This window comes from Aulonocara stuartgranti, assembly GCF_965226115.1.
Source record: "Aulonocara stuartgranti genome assembly, chromosome: 9".
In the NCBI taxonomy this organism is placed as follows: domain Eukaryota; kingdom Metazoa; phylum Chordata; class Actinopteri; order Cichliformes; family Cichlidae; genus Aulonocara; species Aulonocara stuartgranti.
Window position 1 is genome coordinate 27,630,499 of NC_138960.1, and position 21,120 is coordinate 27,651,618.

The 21,120-nt window shown below is 41.7% G+C and overlaps 1 protein-coding gene across 3 annotated transcripts in view; it reads left to right on the forward strand.

Moving 5' to 3' along the window:
* Positions 1-21,120, forward strand: part of sema5a (sema domain, seven thrombospondin repeats (type 1 and type 1-like), transmembrane domain (TM) and short cytoplasmic domain, (semaphorin) 5A) — a 178,095-nt gene that overhangs the window by 5,861 nt on the left and 151,114 nt on the right. The window contains exon 1 of one of the 3 annotated variants that reach the window (XR_014278853.1): positions 11,735-12,270. The exons of 1 other annotated variant lie outside the window; for it this stretch is intronic. The gene's annotated coding sequence lies outside the window, so the exon portion shown is untranslated. Of the gene's footprint in view, positions 1-11,734; positions 12,271-21,120 lie in introns of those variants that run through there. One more of the 3 variants, XM_082546501.1, reaches the window with a different exon arrangement.

The window sequence follows — 21,120 nt, forward strand, 5'->3', positions numbered from 1 at the left end:
TTTTCCAGCCGAGAGGTCACACTTGGGAAATCAGTGGCCTTCCTGAGGGAAAGATTTCAAGTACACAATTAAGAAATAATTAGCTTTTGCCACTTGAAATGTAGACTTGTGCACATAAATTCTGATATGTTATCACCACTGAGGGCAATGTAACACACTCTGATCTTATAAGAGCAAATGAAAATTTCTGAAAATGACTGGACTGAGAATGTCTCTAAAAGCTCTGCATTGCTGCAGCTGACTCTCCCAGACATCTGATGAATGCCAAATTATTAATGAATGGGGAGAAATGTGATATTTAGTTCTTTAAATCTCTTCCAAACAGCCTTTAATATTCACTGATCGATCGCTTGCATGATTCAAATGAAGATATAATGCCTTTAAAAAGGTTTTTATATGTAGTGGAACCTATATGTTTGCGCTTGCTTGTTCATCCCCTGGCACCAGTTAGCTAAATGTTTCACATATGGAACTGTCACCGTTAGGTGTTGAACACTGTTGGGTGCTGAGGAAGCTGATGCATGACTAATTGCTGTTGAAGCTGTTCTCGCTACAATGTATCGCTTTAAAAGATGTCATTTTGAATATTGCAAGACGAAATCTGGTTTAATCCCTGCAAACTGTAAGTATTATCTAATTTAAAGTCAATAAATAAAAACAGACATTTTGCTGAACTGGCTCTTATAGAAGCGAATCTCGTGAATGTCAAAGACAGAGGTGCGAAACATAAGGCCTGAGGGCCAAAATTGGCCCAGCAAAGACTCCAATCCGACCAACTAGACAACTTTGAAAAATGTGATGTTGGCATAAATTTTTAGACTTTTAAATGTATTTTGGTTACTTTTACTGCTTTTCCCATTGATAATGACCTCTCCCATGGCCTCTACATCAAAGTAATGAAGGTGGGCATGAAGCTTCTGTAATTTTACACATTACACAGGGATATGCAGACAGATATTTTTGAAATGACACTTGTTGCTTATTATCAGATATCTTAAGGAATAAGTGTGTACTTAAACTTCTTCTTTCACCAACAGGAAAGTTTCACTGGTCCGGTTCGCTTAAGATTAAACTGGGTTGTATGTGGCCCTTGATGTGAAATGAGTTCCCTCCCATCTCTGGTCATAAAGAAATTGACACACTTCTAGGCATGCACATCAGGTTCAGAAAGTCTGGACTCTTTATCTGACTATGTTTGCTTTGCTTTGAGTCCATGGTGAAAGCATGGTCTGTCTAGAAATAGCAGTCAGGATGAGATGTGTGGAGGTGCATGGGAAGATGATGTTGATGGGTCTCAAGCCAGTTCCAGTTAAGGTTTTTAAATTTGATCTCATTTTTACCTTTTTGATCGTACCTCATATGGCGAGTTGGCAAGGTAAGATTTTTGTTGATTTGCATCTATGCAAAGATGCAAATCAACTCAGTTTCAAGCATGAAGGCGAACAGTTGATAAAGAATTTTAAAATATCATGATATATCATATCAGCTGCGACCCTCTGACAGACTGTGGATTTTCCTAATGACGCTGACAGTCAGAAATAAAGGATGAAACTGATTCAGCTGTTACACAGAGATGGATTGTGCCTGGAGAAAACAAAGGAAAACTGCAGGACTTCCTGGTAAATTCTCAAAGTATCTAATTCCAGCTATAGCTGATATTATAAAGAAGCTTGTTTTCCCACTAGTTGGTCATTACAGGCAAATATTTGTTGATGCATTTGCGTGAGTAATGCAAATACAGTGTTTTTGTTGTCTGCGGTGTTCTTTTAAAGTTCAATTCAATAAAAGAAAAAGACAGAAAACAAAAGCAACTTTTAATTAAACCTATGCGTGAACAACAAAAGGTGCTGCAGGGAAGAATAATCCAGCCAAAAGTCCCACCAAGGAAATCTAAACAGGGAAAATAACACTGATTGAAAACAGCAACAGAGAAACAAGTGAGACATCCAGACAGAGCATACCTTGATGGGCTGACAAAGATGTAGTGAAAGCATCATGAATAAATACACATGTGGGAAACCACTGTAATGACAATCACTACATGTGTTTTTATTTGGGGGGTTTATGCTTTTGTGTGCTATTTCTGGATTTCTGGGTGCATTTATTTTGAAAATCAGTTTTAAATGCCTGTACATATTTTAATTTCCACCTCCCTTAATTAAAGTAATAAATTACCCCTGCTGAGGAAAACAGATAGAAAATGACAGAACAGCGGGACTAAGAATAGAGTGGAAGTGCTGCAAAGAACATGGAAGGGTAATGAGGGAAAACATGGAGAAGAGTGTGTTTCGCCAAACATCCAGAAGCAGTGAGCCCCAGCAGGGCATCAGTCCCAGCATTTGGTCAAGTGGAATACAAAGAAATCAGCAGAGGGATCGGGTTATGGCAAAGAGAACGTGGACCGATGTGGTGGTTGGTGACCCCTGTTTTAATGAGCTGCTCCCAGTGTGAGCACCCCACCAAAGGACAGGTCAGCTGTACTTTTATTCCTCCACTGTAGGCCACAAGACTATTTTAAAGACTCATCTGGACTCATTTTTAGCATTTATATTGTTGTTGATTTATTTTTATTAATCCACATGCTCTCTTGGACTCTTTGATTGCCATCCTATATTGGCTGCTCGCCATCCGATGTTTAAAAAAAAGGAACTTTTAAAAAAAAATCCCTGTTATGGTAACATAAAATGTGTGAACACAATCAGGTCAGAAAAATTGCGAGAGCAGGAAGACACAGAGCAAAAGAAAAAGAAAAATAACTGCCATAATAAAAAATATAAAAGGACAAAGCAAGAAAGGTAGATAAAGAAACAGACAATGTGAAGACACAGACAGAGAAGCTCTATAAGCAGAAAGGAACTAAAAAGAAACGGGGGGAGTTTTTCACTTCCTTGAAGTGTTCCTGAATACCAGGCTTGATCACATAGATGATTTCATTATTGAACAGAGCATAGTGTCCACTTACAGTTACTCCCCTAATCTCAACAGAATATACACTTTAATCAGCCACTTTGTTAGACATAGGCTGTATGAAGCTATTGGGCTGTTTAACTGCTAGTAATTACATAATCAGCCCATCACGTAGCAACAGCACAACAGCAACTCATTGCCATGTGAGTTTTTTCACATGGCACGTAGATGACCTGCTGAAGTTCAGAGCAAGCATCAGAATGGGAAAGAAAGCTGATTTTTAAGTGAGTTTGAACATGGCTGTTGGTGCCACACGGGCTGGTCTGAGTATTTTGGAAACTGCTGATCACCTGGGATTTTCCTGCACAGCGGTCTCTAGGGTTTACAGAGGATGATGTGAAAAGAAAATATCCAGTGAGCAGCAGTTCTTTGAGCTAAAATGTCTTGTTGATCTTCAGAGGACACCTGCTTCAACCTGATAGGAAGGTAATAGTACAGGGTTTGTATGGGTGCTTGAAATCCTTGGAAATGTTTGGATATTAATATTGCTTTTTCAAGGTTTGAAAACTGCTTGAATTTTGGATGTGGTGCTTAAAACTGCTTGAAACTGTGACTGTATTTCATTCACCACAAATAACTATCTGATTGAATAGTTTTCTTATCAGATAGAGCAGGGGTAGGCAACACCAAACCTCAAAAGCCAGTGTCCTGCAGGTTTTAGATGTGTCCTTGATCTATCACAGCTAATTCAAATAGCTAAAATTACCTCCTCAACATTTCTTGAAGTGCTCCAGAGGCCTGATAATGAACTAATAGTTTGATTCAGGTGTGTTGAACCGAGGTGATATCTAAAACTTGCAGGACACTGGCCCTTGAGCCCCACTACCCCTGAGATAGACTTTGCAAGTTTTTTATTTCTCTAACAGCAAAATTTCAACGCTTGGGCTGCCTTGCACATCTGCATGTCAGTCCGTTTCAATTGAGGCCTGTGAGGCACTATCAGCCACTGAGACAATAGACAAATTTATGTGTTTTCATCTATGAATATTTCATATTTTAGGGCTGTCCGTTTATTTAAAGGAGATGAACAATATATAATATCAATATAATATCAATATAATAATATCACAGATGATAGTTTAAATAAATAAACTGATTTTAGATGGAAGCTTTAGAGTATGTCATCTGTTCAAAGCCTCTCCCGGTCAGTGTTATTGTCCATGTCTGTCTTAGTGTACATGATATTATTAGCATAAACACTTTAAAGGCCCAGACAGCAATGTAGTTAAACATCTTACAGTTAGTTTTATTAGGAATTAACTTTAAAAAAAAAGTCTCCTATGTTTTGCGTCATTTAGGAAATAGGCATCAATATCTGATTGGAAGACTTATTAATTTGCCTTGCTGTATTTTTTTGTGGTGTTTGGTGCAGTTTTCTTGTTTTGTGGGGTTGTTGGGTTTTTTTCAACAGGAGATGAAAATCTTTCTTTAGTTGGTTTGTTCACATTTGCACATCATAATTTTTAAGTGAAATGTGTGTTTTGAGTGTATACATTTTATGCATATAAGCCTTTTCCTTTTACAGCATTTTATGTGGTGCGTTTTTCAATGTTTTAACAAAAGGGGAACAAAGGTGTTTAAGTCAACCTACGAATGATTTGTAATGCAAATTGAATTCTTTTTGCATTTTCATGCATTAATGGACCTTGAAAGTGCTTAAAAAGTGCTTGAATTTAACCCTGAAAAAGGTGTATGAACCCTGAATAATAACTCATATAACTACTTGTTACAACCAAGGTATGCAGAAGAGTATCTCTGGATACCCAAGTCACCAAGCCTTAAAGCAGATAGGCTTCATCATACCTGTCAGCTAAAAACAGGAAACAGAAGCTAAAATTGGCCACAATATGGGCAACAGGAAACTGAAAAGAAGTTTCCTGGACAGAATCTCAATTTCTGCTGCAACATTCAGATGGCAGAATCAGAATTTGACGTAACACAAAAGCACGAGTCCATCCTGCCTTACATCAGCGGCTTAAGCTGCTGCTGGTGTAATAGTGTCTGGGATATTTTCTTGGCACACTTCAGGCTCCTTAGCATCAATCATTTAAATGTCACAGGCTACCTGAGTATTGTTGCTGTCCATGTCCATTATGACCAAAGTGTCACCACAGTGGATCTTCTGATGGTTTCTTCCAGCAGGATAACACACCATGTCAGCAAGCTTAAATCACCTCAAGCTGCTTTCTTGTACATGGCAATGAGTTCATTCACTGTACACAAATGGCTTTGATATGAGAGCAGCTTTAGGATGCGGTGGAACAGAGTCACATCATGGCTGTGAATGACAAATCTGCAGCAACTGTGTGATGCTTTCTCGTCAATATGGACCAAAATCTCTGAGGAATATTTCCAGGATTTTGTTGAATCCATGCCATGAAGAATTAAAGCAGTTCTGACGACAAAAGCGAGTCCAACCTGGTACTAGCAAGGTCTACCTAATAAAGTATCCACTGGGTGTACTGGTCTTAAAAATAATCTTGCACATAATATAAATTCTTTCTTTTTTTCTTTTCCTATTTAGCACAAAACTGTGCAGCAGTCTGACCAGCACCATCAAAAGAGCGTTGGTAGTCTCTTGTTCTTAGAATTCTTCCTTTCGGGGACATTTACTTCATATTAACTTCCTCCATATAGTTTATCTAGCATTGCCTGACTGAAGTGCTCAGACATTTACTTTCATCTTGTCCAAAGGCATACCTCAAAGATGGGAAAAGGTGAAAGTGACTCTGGGGGGAGGGCATGTTCAAAGCCAAAGCAAAAGAGTTTCTTCCTTTTTGCCGAATGGCCTAAATTTCTTAAAAACAAGCAAGTGCTTCCATCTTATAATGCCGTTTTGACGGCTCCGGCTCTACTGCGTGAGGACAGCTAGACTCTCCCGAGCTCATTTTTCCCATCAGTAGGCAAAGCAGCTCCTAAGACAACTTCAGAGAGAAGACTTTCTGAACAAGCTCACGGTTAAATCACCATCTCAGCATTACACTTGCATCTCAGCTAATAAATGGAAAAATAGATATTTCACTCTACCTCCTACACACATCCTGGTGCAGCTCTGACTTCTAGCCTCTAAATGGAAAGCTGACAGTAATTAAAATGATTTTGTTTGTCCAATGTGGGGTAAAAACAATTACCCAAAAACCCCTTTGCCTGTCAAAAAAAGTTCATTGTTATGAGCAAGCTCCTACAAGAGATGATGGATGTCTGAATTTCCAGTAATGCCTCCTTTCTAATGAGTTCCCCTGCCATATTGCAGGCTCATTATAAAAAATACAGGATCTTTATTGCTGAGAATAATAAGAAACGATAATATCCCAATAATGACTTTGATGATTATCGGTTAAAGCCAGTTTTGGTCGCTGTTGTCAGCCTTGCTGGTTATTTTCTCTTCTTTAATGGGCCAGTTTATGAAAGTCAGAGTTGGCTGAAGATGCAGATATCAGCTCTGTAATAGGCAAAGACAGTGATGTGTTTCATTCACCGTAAGCGTGCATATTTTAGGGCAACTTAAACATCTCTTGCAAATCTTTTCAATTTCCTCAGTCTGTGTTTAACGTTTAGTCCAGCAAACTGTGAAAAGCCTGACATACTTTTTGGATTTTTATGTTTCCTCTGCAGACACATAAATCATGTTTCCTAAACTCTGGAGATTAAAAAAAGGAAAAAAGTGCACTGTAGCGAGAAGACCAATCTCGGTTTCCTGTGCATACCTGCTTGGAGTGCATCACGGTCACACAAACCTGCACAAAGGCAGAAAGCATATCGGGGACACCTGAAAATATGTGCACGACTGTAAACGTGTCGTGTTTATGTATGTAATATAACTGTGCGATGCCTGCACCCTGAGTTGGTGCGTAGCCATGCTTGGATGGATGTGTGCATTGAGAGAACAGACAGCACCATGCAGTGAGAGGCCAGTGAAGTCACCCTGAAATACAAGATAGCGTTGAAAGAAACAAATTGCTTCTGCCGAGTTAGAAATTGGAGGATTTATTCCAGTTTCCGGAGACGGTTCGGTCAGTATTGGTGAAGAATCACTCTGGTCCCACGAGGCCCTGAAGCAGCAGCGTACAGTGCATTTGTCTGCTTAATCTGAGGTAGCACTGCCCATGTAAACATCACCTAAAAATGTGGTGGAAAAAGCTGGAGGAGTGGCTCTGACTGCAGACGACGATGTACGTTTAAAGATGACCATAGAAAGTTTTGCGCACACATGGTAGAGACTATAGGGTGATCCCACTGCACAGACACATTAACAAGTCATTACAAATGAAATCTGAATTTTTAACTGCGCGTTATTCCCCTTTTAACTCCACGTCTGCCTTCAGAAGATTACAATGCACGGGAGATGGCAGTAGTTTTCCCCACTGTGGCTTCTCCGGATTATACGTGCCTTTAGTACTTACATAAGTGGCTTTATTTTTCTATCCATTTAGCCATGGGTAGCTTTCCCTAGTCTATCTCCACTTAAATTGCCTTTGGGTCTTCAAAATTACTGACTGGGAATAAAATACCTTCTTAAGACAGACAAAAATCAGCACATTGCTCTCTCTAGTGGGAATGGCAAACATCGTGTCCACCAGTCACATATATAATTGTTCTCTACGGCCTCGGTCTCTCCATTTTGACATTAATTAATCTGAAGCAATCTCCAAACTGCCCATGGGGCCAAGACCTCGTGCCTCCAAACCTTCAATTCCCATGATTGAATTTCACAGAGTTCATCTCTCCAGCCCTTAACTTTGCCACCTCACTAATGGTGATGGAGGAAGAGAAAAAAAAGAAAGGATACTAAAAAAAAGAAGAATAGGGAAGAAAAAAAACTTTCACTATCAGCCTTATTCTTTTTGCTATCCATCATGGGCCATAGAGGGGAGGACAAAGACAAATACAGCCAGCCAGAACCTCAGCAGAGAGCGAGAAGGATGACCCTCTTGGACTCTGGTGCTGCATTTCATTATCTCACCAAGTTCATTCATTCACTACCTTTGGACGGATTTGGCTCTTATAAACACTCCATCATACCGCTGCACTGCATTGTAGCAGGCTGATGAGACCAGGGCAGAACTACGAGGGTCAGATAAAGATGGAGTAAACGTTCATAATGATGTTATAAGTGAGAAAACAGAGTATAAAGCTCAATCAGGGGAGCGCTATATTTACCTCAGTCACAACTTGTTTGAACCATGCTAATGTTAATGCGACTGTGGTAGCGTTTGGAGCTAATTGCTAACATCAGCATGCTTATACCTTGTAGTTTTTCATGCGTAGCACCATCAGACAATAAGGCTAAAGGCCGTCCATAAGAGGAACGATGGGTATTTAGACAATAAAGAGCCAGTATAAAGAGGCATGTTTTAAAAGAGGAGGGTTACCCAAGCTAAAACAGCTTAGGGGTGGTACTCTGTTTAAGATGGCTTAAACAGCTGAATAAAAATGAAGGTGCACTGCAAGAGATGAATAGAAAGTACTTCATAAAGCCAGTGGCAAAAACTCCCTCCTTGGTCATAATTTCAAAAACACTCCAAGTGACAATGCTAACGTCTAAATTTAGCTCGTTAACATGATAATATTTGCCGGTACTAAAAAGTAAAGTCATTATTTTTGCAAGCATTCAGTCTGAAACCAAACTACTGCACCAGTAAAACCTTTTCGTCTGATGGTGGTACTATGTGGGAAGTGAAAATGATCACCAGGGATGCTTTAATTCATCTGATGAGAACGTAAATGTCAGCAAATTTCATTTAATACATGTTCTCGAGGGGTCACCCGCTGAACTGATCGTCTTGGAACGTCTTCACCAACTCTAGACTAATATTTCTCCTCTGCTAAGAGAATTCACAGAATCAGTAAAAACTAACCTCCTGGTGGCGCTAGAAAAGGTCAGTGGATCACTAAAGGCATTGAGATTCACCCTCTGGGTACTCTGGGTGTATGCGCTTCTATTCATAGCAATCCATCCAGTATTCTTATGAGCTATTTCAAGTCTGAACCAAGCGGTGGGCTGACAGATCAATATCGTCATCCCTACAGCATGATGTTAGCATGACTAATAATGTGTAAGGAGCTGAATAAAATAGCAGCCTACAGAAACTTAAAGCCCTTAATAATTTTACTGAGTCTGACACCTCACGGAGAGCCCTTTGCCCCGTCGCATACATACTTCCTCTGACACTCTGACAGTAACGGCATCATCGTCCAATCCTTCCTCCCATGAAGCGTGGCGGGGGAAGTAGACTTTGTGGAGTCTTGGCACTACAAGGCCCTAGATGCTGCTGCTGCAGGGGCACAGTAAGGCTGAGTAAGCCTGAGAAATCACACGGCTTTGGCCCTGCTGCAGCGTGGGATGGCTCATTGAGTCTGCAGGTATGGAGCTCAGAGTGAGGAATGACTGCAGTCTTTCACAGCTGGCTGGCTCTTCTCTCTCTCTTTCTCTCACCCTTGCTATCTTTTCATGTGCCCCCTTTTATTCCACAACTCTTCCTCTCCTGGGAAATGACCAAAACATCTTTCTTGCCTCTTACTCACACGTACGCTCAACCTCCTGAGTTCTAGCTTGACTCAGCCGCTTGTAGTCACTCTCGTATTAGCATGCGAGTGCTCCACAACATGTGAGCGCTGTTGCACTTGTGCGTGTGTTTTGTGAGTGTCCAGGCAGCTGCCAGGTTGGCTGACGGGTTGTGTTTGCGAGGTGAGAGATGACATGGGGCTTGAAACGGCAGAGAAACTGCGTGACAGATGGCCTGTGTGACAAAGTGATTTTAGGGGCTCGACTGTGGTCGGTTGAGGTTTGGCACTAATGCAGGGGCTTGGCCTGCTGTTAGTATCTCCTTCCATCAGTGTATAGAGACACACACTACAAATGGACATGCTTGCATGAAGGAAATATGACAAAAAATGAACAGACATTGCTTTTCCCTTCTGGTATTATTTTTTTTTATATACATAAAAGCTGGCCTTCAGTTTCTTTCATCGTGACAATATTTTTGAACCATTATTCAGTCACATAGAAGGCTGAAATCTCCAATTCCACAAAGAAGCTGCCAGATGAAACAATACACAAACAGCAAGCACACACACACAAATACATCCCACGAAGATCTTACATGACGGGGTGAATTATAGGAGACTTCTTCTGTGGTTGCCTAGAAACTTGAGTGCATTTGCCTGACATCAAAACAGCAAAGCAACAAAGGTAGCCGCACACACCTCCACAAACACACACACAGAGACACAAGCTCCTGTGTAATTTTGATTCATTCTTACGCCTCCCCATCACAGGCTAATATACTCACAATCATCCATCGCCGACTCTGATGGCCCATTCAAAGACACGCCATTGTTTTTCCTTCGCTCTGAAGTTGAGCTGCAGCTCAGCGGGTTTTCGCCGTTGGCCGTGAGGGAGTAAAACATCTATTTTGCGGGAGAGCAAACCAAGCGAACTAAAAGAGAGCCTGAAATTCCTGAAGCAAAGTGAAAAAGTTCTGGAGGTCACAGCGTTTTCAGCTGATGAAAGTGCAAGCTACTGCCTCAAAGTCACTTCATTGTATCAGAGCTCAGTTTATTGTTTCATTGTATGTGTCAGTCACTACCATTGCCTTTGGCATTGCATATCTCTATCCAATCTGTTCTGATATTTTAAGAACGCAGATCTGCTCCCTTTGCATCTCGCTGTGCAGCAAGAGAACAGAAAAGGTTACCCACGCATTTCCCAGAGTTGCACAGAGGCCACTTGAAATGTAAATCTCAGCTTTACCCCCCCCCCATATCCCGTTGTGGGTAGCGACATTTTTATGAAAATTACCTGATTTGAATTTAGATGTGGATACAGGGGAGCAGAAGCATTCACAGAGGCATGTTCTGGTTTAACGAAGAGGCATATTAACAGGCTGTTGTCGACTCTCCAGCGTGTCTGTCAAAAAGACAGACACACTTTCAGTCACAGCCTTAAAGCTGTGTACGGCTGTTTGGGCTTTTGGAGCTTGATAGAGGGCTGCGCTCATTCACCAGGGGATAAATAGGTAATTGAACCGGAGGATGTCGCTATTAAAATATACAAAGGCGCAGACACACGCCACTGTCACTTTCTGTCTTGCTTCTCTCTTCTTTCTCTCTCTCTCTCTCTCACACACACACACACACACACACACACACACACACACAGAAACAGACACACACATATCATAACCTACATGTTAAATCTTTACTTTCTGATAAGATGAATTTGCTGTTCAATGAACTTGAGAGAGCGGCGAGTGGCTTTTGTCTATCTGAAGGATTCGCACAATACTGAGCAGCTGGGTCTGATGGATATATGCATGACAGGGTTCAAACCCACTTGCAGCAAGCACCCTCTCTGCTAAAGTGTCCTTCACTAGCTCACCAGTTGTGCACATGATTGGTAGCTGACTCAAAAAATCTATAATATATGAAAAATTTAATTTAAGCCCTTTGAAGAAGGATTATATTTCCAAATGTAGCTGAACGCACCCTGAGGATTTAATGCAAATGAGTTCAATTAAAAAAAGGGAGGGAGTGCTTTTCAGATTATGACACTGACCTCTGACCTTCATGAAAGAGAAGATCTAGAGGAGATTTTCACACCTGAAAACAAGTGCATGACTAAGTAAATATGTTTAAAAAGAAAGAAAACAAAAGAAAAACTGAAGATCTTCCAAATCTGTCATCCCACTTGTAGCTCCAGCGCTCAGTGAGCTCTAGTCCTCTCCTCCACCTGCAGGACAGCTGTGCGCCGCTGCCACGTCTCTCCTCGCTGCTGCTGCTGCTGCTGGAGTGGACGCGCAAAGTGGGGGCGCAGTCCTCAGCCATCAAAACCCTGCTCGCAACCCTGCGCAGCTGTAACCGCCAGCAGCACCGGGCGCATCAGCCGCCTCCGCTCCTCCCGCTCCTCTCGCACAGGCGCTGAGCGTTTTAGCGCAAGGAAAGTTTTGCTTTTAACGCGCCGTCGTTTTTTCGCCACACAGCGGAGGCATATCGTCTGTGGCGCAGCGCGACAGTGCGTTGTCCGATTACAGATCGTGCGCCGAGGAGCCACCGGCACCAGAGCGCTCCTCCGTGGGAGCAGAGATAGCACACGGGGCTCCTCCGCCGGCACGGAGACGGCACCATCTCCGTTTAACCGAGTTTTACTGAGGTCCATTTCTGACCAGAGGCACAGCTGAAGTGAGGATATTTTCTCCTTAGCTCATATTTGCTTTCTGTCTTTTTCCTCCGCGCTGTTCTCACCGGGACAAGACACGCAGCTTCGCTCCCTACTAGATGACCGGGAGTTGGACACCTCACTTGGTAAGACATGGAAAATAAAAAGCGTTTTTTTGTTTTTTGTTTTATTTTGAGCTCTGCGCCAGTATTGATGTTATTCAGATATGCGTCTGATTTCTGCATTTCTTAACATGTTTTTCTCCTGATCACAACGGACGACTTTAACTCATCTTTAAATGACATTTTGTACTTAAATCACACGTTAACATGCGTAAAAAATCCAAACAGTATCCGGCAGGATGGGGATAGGGTTGCATGCCTTGGGGCACATGCCTGCACTTCTCCACAATGGGGTAAATAATCAGTTTTAGAAGTTTTGCATTGTGCTCTGCGACGTCTCGCCGCTTGGTGGTGCTGGCAGAGTGCGGCCATCAGCAGGTACCTCACAGCTTTCATCAGATCTTTACATCTCACACATTCGCAGCAGTGTCTGGCTTTTCGCTTTCCTCTTTCTAATATCTCGTTACAGCTGATTAGGGTTTCATATCACGATCTAATAGCTAAGCCTCTGCTTCATTCACTCCTTCCGACTTATTTTGGGAGATGCTTGGAAAATATGTGTGTCACAATTTTTAAAAAGAAAAGAAATAAGGGGGGAAAAGGGCCCAACAGTATAGCAAATGGCAGTGCACCAATCCTGAAAACATCAGTGGCTTCACAGGAGACAAGTTGTTGAATTTTCACATCCACATCTTCTTTAGTTAACCATTAAAACAAAATTTGATGTTATTCAAGGATTTATTCCACTTATTATTATTTTTCCTTATAATAAACGTCCTTGCTTTTATATATAATGTTTTGCTCCTGCTTTAATAGAGTAAAGATTTCAATCTCTGCAGCTTTTGTTGAATTTTTCTTTCTCACCGTTTTGATTCCACAAGAATGAATGAGTGCCCTTTGAGAGACACAGATTTTCCGCAGTTTAATGCTAGTAATTTTCATTTAATCACAGTAACAAGATGTGCCGAGTTTATTTCATTCTGCTGATCTCTTTGTTGAGGTATTCAAACTTTTCAGCCATGCACCTCAAATTAAATTCTGCTCACTCACACATTGCACAGCCAGAGCTGTCCTTGGAGGCTTTTTTTTTTTACCCAGGGTTTTTGTTAAACTATCAAAAAAAGAAAATAAAGAGAAGTTATTTTGCTATTGGAATAAAAGCTTCATTTTAACTTTTCTTATGTTGAAAAAAATCAAGCAAGCAGAACTCTTCCACAAAAGCCAAACTGACATGGCATTCATCATATTCGTCAGTGAGTTGGTTAAAAAAATGAGAAAGGAGAAGTTAAATATACTGAGGGATCTGCTGTGAAGGGGGAAAAGAAGAGATGGAAAGATTTCTGCTGTCAGGAGTTTATGTATGTGGTTCTGCTGCTACCTCAATGCCCCTCATGAGCCTGTCCTTGCAGCACGTTTAGAGGGTTGCTAATCTCCAACTGTGACTATGCTGATGAGTGTACATTATAATTGTTAACTAAGTTGCTTTTCCCCAATGTTTTTCCTGGCTTGAGGCAAACACCTTTTACAAAATCGTGCACATTTTTCTCACATGTCGTGTCCAGAATGTCCAACCCATGCCAAACTCTTTTCTCCATTCAGACTCGCTGTTTTTATCGGTTTTGCAAGGGTTTTTTTGGATGTCTCTTAAGTATTGACCTTAAGGATGCTGGGACTCGAATGTGCCATCACACCAGTGGAAATAAGTGACCATCATCCAGATGGAAGAATTATTCAGGCCTTTTATTAGACGCTGGAAGCTAAAGTCCCTTTGGAAAAGAAAAAGGGGAAATAAAAGAGGAAATAAGTGCTAGGAAGTTTTTGGGACAAAATTGCTGAAATGCTTGAGAAATATTGAATGGGGAGAGAGGAAAAAAGGCTCAGAGCTGTAGTCATCAGTTTAAAGAGAGAAAAAGTAAACAATTAATTGAGGAAACTGCCATTTACTTTGAAGCTTAATAAATCTTTTAAGTAACTTTTAATCCAGATTAGTGGTTCTAGCTTCTCAGATGTGAACATTTGCTGCGTTTTCTTGGTCTCTGATAAAAGTGCATTTGTTATCTTTGAGTTTTGGACGGTTGCTTGGACAAAACAGGAAAAACTGCATTTGCTAATGATCGTTTACAGGGGAAACTGTAATAAGCAGTATTTGTGGCGTGCAAAAAAAAAAACCCCACCACCAACTCCTGCACTGACAGAGAGACGAGCAGCAGGCTCACATGAGCCCATTGTATGTAAACTTGCTCCACATTCCAGCGTGCTGTGAGGAGCAGCATATGATTAGCCGTGATTGATATTTGTGTTGCGTGGGGAGTTTGCCTGAGCGCTGACACAGAACCCCAGCAGAAACACAGCAATTAGTCCCAGCCTGAAGATGTTCTGCGATGACTCTGGTGGTGTCGGAGCACGGTGAGACTGTGTGGTCACCGTGGAAACTGATTGAATGACAAGCCCCATTGTTGTCGACCTTTGTGATTCAACATCCCCTCGGGGGTCGAGCTCCGTTGGGAGGGAAAGCGAAAGGCATTGTCTTGCACGTGCAAACTAAACAGCCATTAGCCTCTGGCCTCTCTAAGGCCCCATTGGTTACTTATTTGTGTGACACCAGCAAGATGGGGTTTTGTTATAGTTTGTCTCTGTACACGCAGCCTCACAAAAGATGTGAGTTTATTGGGTGAGAACTGCATGGAAGGGCAGATTTGACTAATTCTCCCCAAATGGATGATTTATTGCTCCTAAGCAAGGAAACTTGGAGTCGCAAACAATAGCTGAAGTGGTTTTCTGCTCATTCCCGCTGTGCTTTGTCCTCAAGCTACCACAGGCTATTTATACATCACAACCACTTTGCCATTATCTCATCCCTCCTCCTTGGTCCTCCTGCCACTTTTGAGTTCAAGACTGTGGCAGCTCCAGAGAATCATCCCACATGTTGGATGACTGTTTAACTTTATAATTCATTTTGAGGAGAGTTCAGTGCCCGTTTGTGCCATTTCTGACCTGTCCTGACACAAAAGAGAAAGTTGCCAGGGTGAAACTAAGCATTTTTTTCTCCTTTTCTTTCTTTTTCACTTCTGTCATTGTCAGTGATATAGCGAGATGGTGCAATGTTGCTATGGCTACTCTCAAGGTTTCCTACCGGGGATTTGAAAGGCTGTTGAGAGGAAATGAAAATGTTGGCAAAATGAAAGTTTATAAGCCACGCCACTTCTGTTCTTTAAAGGCCAAAGTGTCCTAACAGTTGCCACAGAGAGCGGAAGTTATGAAGTGGGATGCATAATGCAACCCCAAAGCATCTGTTGTTTATCCTCACAAAAGTCTACGTCTCTGTGTGCCGCACGGAGATCCGAGTCCCTTTCCGTCAAGGTCACCCGTGAAAGGTTTGACGCTTTTTAAAAAACAAACATGGCGCCATCTTTTCCAAAACTCACGTTGTGAGTCTGTTTTCCTGCGAGGACTATTATATTACAGTGCTGCTCAGTCGGGGTAAAGTGAGCTAAAGTAAAAACAAGGCACGTACAGGTGCAAAATTAAGACTGACATGCAAAAGAGGTGGAAATGAAACGATAAAAAAGTGCACGTGTAAAAAGAGACACACACACACAGACATGCACAAACACACCAGTTCTCTGATGGGACCTATCCTTGTAAAACAGACAGAGGAAGCTGTGGTAATTTCACACTGCATGCTAAACAGCAGAAGCAGCGCAAAGGCAGGTGTAGGAAATAATTTGAGTTCAGAGTGAGGCAGGGAGGTGTGAGCGAGCGATATGTGATCCTGGATGTGCTATTGCTTCTGCTGCTTGGATCCAAGAGTGAACGCCTGCGGTTTGAGTTAAACATCCCTTCGCATGTCCACACGTCAGAAGGAATTAGCACCACTAAACCAGCCGTCACTCGCCAGCACAGCTACACTGCATTAGCTCTGTCCCCCTCTTTCACGACAACCTCCAACCCCACTCAGATAGTGGAGGAATCTGTCTTTTAACCACGATGCCAGCGCAGGCGAAACACAGAGCGGACTATTTGGGTCATGATTGAATAATCCCCAAAGCCTCTTTCTCCCTACTAAGGATCAAGCTGAGAGGGTGTTTGAAAGGTTGAACAGAGAAGGCTCCCAACTTTCACTCTTTTTTTGTGACATCAGGAGAGGCGATTATTGTAAACTTTAAGTTTCGGAGTGTATTGTAGTCTTCCATTTACACTTGCGTCGGGATGAAGCTAGCCAGGAGAGTCGCTGAGAGGTGGGGGGTAGGATGAGAAGGCGGGAGCGTGGAGAGAGTGTGTGATGAGGTGTAATGAGTCAGGGGAAAAGAGGTGAAAAGAGGCTTTTTTTTTCTTTAAAAGAGAGGCGGGGACAAAAAAAGAGTGGAGGAGAAGCTTTGCTGGTCTTTGTTTATTGACTGATTGAGTGCCACGGGGCTGTTTGAAGGGTGAAATGAGTCATGAGTTGTCACCGAACACACATGCAGACATACACAGGGGGAAATACACACTTTTCTCCCTCTCCGGGCCGTCACCCTGCTGTATTTCTCTGGAAGATGAATGACTTTGAAGCATGAATGAGAGGATCATTTGATAGCGGCGCTCAGCTCGTATATTTCCCCTTTTGTAGGAGCTTCTTCTTTCAGGCTGCAGCTTGTACCTCTGAGATGAGAGCAAAACTGGACTGCCTCCTGCGAGACTTTGAGACTCTTTGCTATGTATAGTCACAACTAAATTAGGCGCCCACCCACTACTAAAGCAGGCCCATGTGTGTGATTTCTGCGCTTTTATTTGTGTTTACCGTATGCCTTCGAATAAACAGGAGACTATGTAGCTCGCAATCGGTCGCGGGTTTGAGTTTTTTTTTTTTTTAACTCCTCGTGGGACGAAAATGCTTGCTCCTTATCTTTATGGAGCATATCATTATACGATAAGAAGCTTTTTTGATGTGATGCGTTTAGTACTATCGGAGCTTCATCTATCGCAGCGCCGCAAACAGCCGGAGAGGCTCTAATTTGATCAGTGAGAGGATATAAATACAGAAAATACTTTAATCTTCAGCAAATGAAAACATTTATCTGTACTTTGAAATCATTACGATGGGCTAATCAGTGCAATATCCTCGAAAAAAAAGACAAGAAAAGGAAGTGAAGAAAAAATATTCAAGTTGCAAGAGGATGCGTCCCTCAGCAGATGAAGGAGGAAACGGAATTACAGAGGGTGCTATATTCTTTTTTATCCGACCTCATATGAAAGTTTGCGATAACATCTAAAAAGATAAAGCGGCCCACTTCTTGTAGTTTGGCCACGCGGGGAAAAAAATGGGAATGGAAGAGAGATGCAGAGGGAGATTAGAGGAGAGACATAAAGAGAGAAAAGGAGAGGCGACAACGCAGATATAGGTGAAAAGATAAGAGCTTAAGTTTGCCCAACAAAGAGGGGAGGTGCCTGCTTTTTGAATGGAAAAATAAAGGGCAGGGGAAAGAAAACTGAAGAAATGGAGATGGAAAGGGTGATAGGCAGATGAGCAGACAGGCAGGGTGAACGGGTCTGAGGGAAATTGTTAAGTGTACAAGGAGGAGGTTCCCTCAAGAGGCAGCAGTCCAGTCTGTTCCCGGATGCATCTGTCTGCTGGATTCAGCTGTCAGTGCAAGACGTCCTCAGAGAGGGAAAAGGGGGCAGGACAGGACCAAACAAGACAGAGAAAAGAGAGCTAAGACATCAAGAGAAGGAAAGATGATGAAAGACAGGAGGCAGAGGAAGAGGACAGGTGATAGAAAAGAGTAAGGCAATGAAAGGGAAAATTGGTATAAAGGTTATATGTCTATGTCACTTTTCAAAATCCTCAAAATCTCTACTTTTACACTTTCAGATGTGTCCTGACTGCATTCCTTTACTGTCTCTTCAGAAAAAAAAAACAATTTTATTTGCCACAAAGATCAGAGAAGCTCATTTCCTTGTCCCAGCTGCCTCAGTTTAAAAGCAGAAATTTGGCAGTTTTTGCCAAATATCTGCATCCCGGGTTGTGGAAAATAGTTAAGAAGTTTTTTATTCTGAATAGGTTGACACAGCGTCTCCTTTTTTATGCTTTTACAAGTTTCTAATCCACTCTACTTTTGGAAATATGCGTCAACGGCTGTTTTGTAGCTACTTTTTTTTTTTTTTTAGATCTTATACAAATACCCATAATCAGCTTTAAAAATATGCTTCAATATAAGAGATTAAACAAATAGCCCCCAAGATTTCTTGGCTTAAAAACTACACTGCATTTGGGCTTCTTATTGTTGGCAGTTCCCCCAAAGAACCATTGGCATTTATCGTCTAAAATTTTACACCAAAAGATGAAAACGCCACAAACCAGAACAAATCCAGAACAGAGATTGTCTTTCCCACACTGCTTATTATCTCAGGATTATACTTAGATCCCTCTTATGACCCTTTGGCTCTTACTTTGAATACCTGGACTAAATATTTAACATCATAAAAACCAACCACAACGGTGGAACACTTTTTCCACACTGATCCATTATTACTGCTTATCCAAGGTAATCATTTAATTGGATCCATCCATTTTCTACTGCTTATTTAATTCGGGATAGCAAGGGGGTTTTGAGCCTGTCCCACCTGACATATAGTAAAAGGTGGGGTAAAGTCGGCAGCCTATCACAGGGCCAACACAGGGTGACAAACAGCCAGTTAGATTTACATTCACGTCTACAGTCAATAACATAAAGGTCAATAATAATAGGATCATAAGTAGTAATAACTTACAAAAGAGTTTTTATGTGATGAACTATAATTTAATTGTTGTATTGATATTTTAGCTTTTTAAACTTTTTTCACACTTGCAGTGTTTCATCCATTTAGATCGAGCTCTGGTTCGTTTTCCCCTGGGTGTGGTTCATTTATGCAGGTGTGAATAAAGTAATCGTGGACCAAAGCAACCGCACCAAGACCTATTGGAGGAGGTGGTTTTGGTGCGATTCCAAATTAACTCAAGAGACGTTCGTTTATGGTGTGAACGTGAGCCAACCTCAATCCGAACCAGCTACCAGGTGTACGTTTGAGTTGAAAAACTTCTTGTAGCCATGGATTCGTTGTATTCTGGGATGTGGAAAGGTACTAGAAATGTGCAATGGTCTGTAGGGGACAGCAACTAGCCGTGAAATCAAGGTGAATTCTCTGTGTTCTCCAATAAAGAAGAACATGGCACCTTCTTCCTGTATTTACTTGTGTTGCTCTCGGTCCAGACACATCTGGCCAATGAGTGGACTGACTTGGATTTTTCTCTGTGTAGAAAAATCAGGAGGAAAAGCTTAAAGTTTAGCAAATAGTAAACAAACTATAGGTTAAAACACTCTTATGTGAATGATCTCAATACTGCACGAGGTTCATGCAGCTGTTTTTAGCCTGACTGAAGGAATCATGGAATTAAAAGCTAATATCTCCCTTAAACATGCAAAAGTGAACAACAAAGGTTAACAACATCCATTTGTCCATCAAGAATAAGTTGTCTATCAATTCCACAATGTATATAACATCGAAGCACTTACAAATGTATTATGTTTAATAAAATACCATAACATAAAAGCAAGAAAACACAGTCGTGTGGCTAAGAGCTCCTTGTTTTCAAACCTTTGCCCGCAAACAGTCTTCAGACATGAGACTCTCATGAGTCACCCTCTTTACCGGTCTGTGTGGAGCTTCAGTGCGAATGTGTAGTCTACCCGGTCATAGGCACAATGCCTTCTCAGTTCTGAAGGTGAAACCACACAGAGGATGTGTGGTCCGATCTAAACCACCAGCAGTGAGTAACAAACCACTTATTATTCCTTCTGAATAACATTTCATTCTTACTTAAATAAACTATTAGGAAGAATGAGCCCTCAGCTGGAAACTGGGTGGATGCCTGCCAGGAGCAGGTACCTTATTTTGTAGCTTTTCAGCATGTTGAGCTGGGTGGATTTTTAATATTACTATTGTTGTTATTATTATCTGCGTATAAGAGGATGTGGTCATGTGGAGCTGACTGCTGTTGCACGCAGGTGAGAGTTTGATTTCACGGGCTAGTTTGTTGTGGAACATTAAGTCGAGCCAGGTACTGGGCTTCAGCGATAAGGATATCAGTTGCTCCAAAAGACAATGAGTAATTGTAGAGGTATTGCCATCAGTATCCTTTTTTCAGTAGACAGTGTAATACAGTCATCTGATTATGCTGAAACCAAAGAATGTTTCTATCCTGCTCCGGCTCTATTGTGTTGCTCAGTTCCCCAGAGAAGTGAGTTACGTTCAAGAGTTGTGCTGACTCTCTGCCTGTGCTGCTTCCGCCGTGCTGCCCTATTGGGACTGAAGAGGATTGTTAAAAGATGCTTTAGGATGAGATGAGATGTGTTTTTTTTCCTCCCCTCCCTCCTTGTTCCTGCATAGAAAAAAGAAAACTCAAATACAAGGAAACTCCAAAGCGCCTAAAACACACATTGCATTGTAAACATAGTTTAAGGTGTGTATTGTGTGTATTTCTGTGGTACGGAGGAGATGAGCTTTAAACCCTGCAGCATCGCGCAGTGTAGGCTGAGATTCGACTAAGGAAAAGAAACAGAGGCTGTCAGATGGAAAAGTGAAATCAAAAAATAATTCCCTGAGAATAGGCAGAGAGAGTAGAGGCAGTAGCAAAAATATCTCTGTGTACAAATATGAGAAATAGGAATACTTCTGCTCTTTGTTTCACATGCAGCTCAGGCGCATATATGCAGGACTCTGGAGGTCAAGCAGGATGCAGTGGCTCAAGAGGAAAGGCTCCAATTTCACTTTCTCAGGAATGGGTTTGGTCGCAACCCCGGCCTGACCCTAAATCTGACCCCTCCTCCCCAGCTGCCCTTTCAAATACAGATACAT